The following is a 2,191-nucleotide window of genomic DNA, read 5'->3' on the forward strand; positions in this document are numbered from 1 at the left end:
GCATAAACTTAGTTCGGGAACAGGAAGAGGCACTAAAAAAAGAAATTGCTGACAGATAAGTGAAGTGAATAACTACGCAGAATGATAAAAAGGAAGTAAGTTTATTCAGTAAAATAGAAATATGGAGCAGTATTTATTGCTGTTTGCACATTATGGTAGTTGAAGGATCTAAAGTTGTACCGGCGAATAGACTGGAGGAAGAGTTCTCGGGTTTCCAGCCGGGTCCAAGGGGTTTTCAGCACCGACGTTTCGAGGGCGAAGTCTCCCATCGTCTTTAGAACTCTTCCTCCATTATGTTGGTTGCTGCTTGGACTAGAGTAGTGGCTGGCTGGCGAGCCTCGCGCCCGCCGCATACATTGGAGTCGGGGCAGGTGCGGATGCGAGTCTTGCAGCAGAAGAGAAAGCATTGCGCTCATTACACAGGTGTTCTGTGTGCTGTGTTTTGCTGTATCTGACAATGAAAACCACTTACTCTGACAATGAGCAAATACAAGCCGATTATTGCTCTATTTCCATCCATAGAGATATGTTTCTGTCGAAAGATGGCACACAAAGTTTCATTGTGAGTACTGCTCGCCCCCGGTCAACGATCGCGTGAACAGAAGCACAGCCAGAATAGAGGTGGAAGTAATCCAGGGGTCCACCCTTTAAGAATTCAGTTGGGACCGTCAATGACTTCGCTTCTTCTTCTCAACGGGGTCGCGTTCTTTCCCTCCTATTTGTATCTCTCATACTGGAAAAAAAGCAACGTGTCCTGATTGATTGATTCACAGACCCACACAATCACTCATCCACGCTCAGCTCAAACAACTCGAAAGATACAGCCAGGGTATTTCAGGACTTCAGTCATGCATAGGCGATAGGCGCAATATGAAACTTTTCTTTCGAGAAACAATTTTTAGGGGTTGTTTATGCCCCATAAACGTTAAATTTTTACCCCCACACGATTACCATTGAATTTCACGAGTAAGTGTTTTCCTTTTTTTTTAAGCTACTCACACCCAATTTGCTGCGAGAAAATTTGTATCACTACGCGAAAGAAAAAAAAATATTTTGTTCGGCCCTTCAACGCGCTTTGCTCGCTTCCATCTTTTGAATTTTCACACTCAAATTTACTCATTTTCCTTCCAGTTCAACAACTTATATATTACTGTATCAATTACGTGTTAACATACATTGATATCATATAAATAAGCGGAAACGCTTCTACCTTATCTATTTCTTGCTTTCCTATGTTGCTATAAACCTTTAGCCATTGCATCAATTAAATGTAAAGGCCTACGACTAAATTCATCTCGTCCATTTCGCTGGTCTATATAAGTGTAACGTTAGGGAGAGAGGGTCATTATTTCCAATTTTGAAAACATGTGTTTACAGCGATTAGGAAATATATTTTCCATTGCGAGGTTTCTAACGACGTAAGAGATAATATTAGAAATACAATCGATAGAGGTTACTTGATAATTCAAATTATTTTTAGAAAAAAAATTGTAATGCATTTAAAGAAAAACAGACCAATTGAACAAAGAAATATTTCAATTGTATAATGACCTGACTCTTGTAACGAGGAAACCAAAAAGCAGAAAGAGTGCAGCCAAAGCCACGCAGACACTAACCTTTCTATCATTTCAGAGCAATGTACCGTCCCGTTGGGTAAAACTGCCATTTGTAGGTAAATTATCATACAATCTAAAAAAAATAATTCCCAAAGACAAAGCTAGAGTCGCCGTCTATACCCCGGCAACATTGGAGAAACGATTGTGCAACTCTAAGGACATGTATAACCAAGAAAACAAAAGTGGTGTATACTTGCTAAAGTGTAATATTTGTGATATTTATTATGTAGGACAGACTGGGAGGAGATTTAAAGGTCAAGTGATTGAACACAGGAATAGTTTTATCAATAGTGACGAAAAATCATGTTTTGCTAAACATTTGAACTATTGTAAACATTTTAGTAACTTTGCTTTTGATATTTTACATTACATAGAGAAAGGGCAAAAGCTGGACTTTTACGAGAAATTTGAAATTGTTAATAGCCCACATAATGTTTGTAACGATGAAGTGTATTCTACCCAATCGCCTCTTTTGAATCCTGAACATTCCTGCCCGCTCTTAGATGTTTTTAATTTCTGACCTTCGCCAACACCCGCTCCTCTCCTGGTTGTCATGACTTCTCTTCCTACCTCAC

The sequence above is a fragment of the Ischnura elegans genome, chromosome 7, assembly GCF_921293095.1.
Source record: "Ischnura elegans chromosome 7, ioIscEleg1.1, whole genome shotgun sequence".
Taxonomy (NCBI): domain Eukaryota; kingdom Metazoa; phylum Arthropoda; class Insecta; order Odonata; family Coenagrionidae; genus Ischnura; species Ischnura elegans.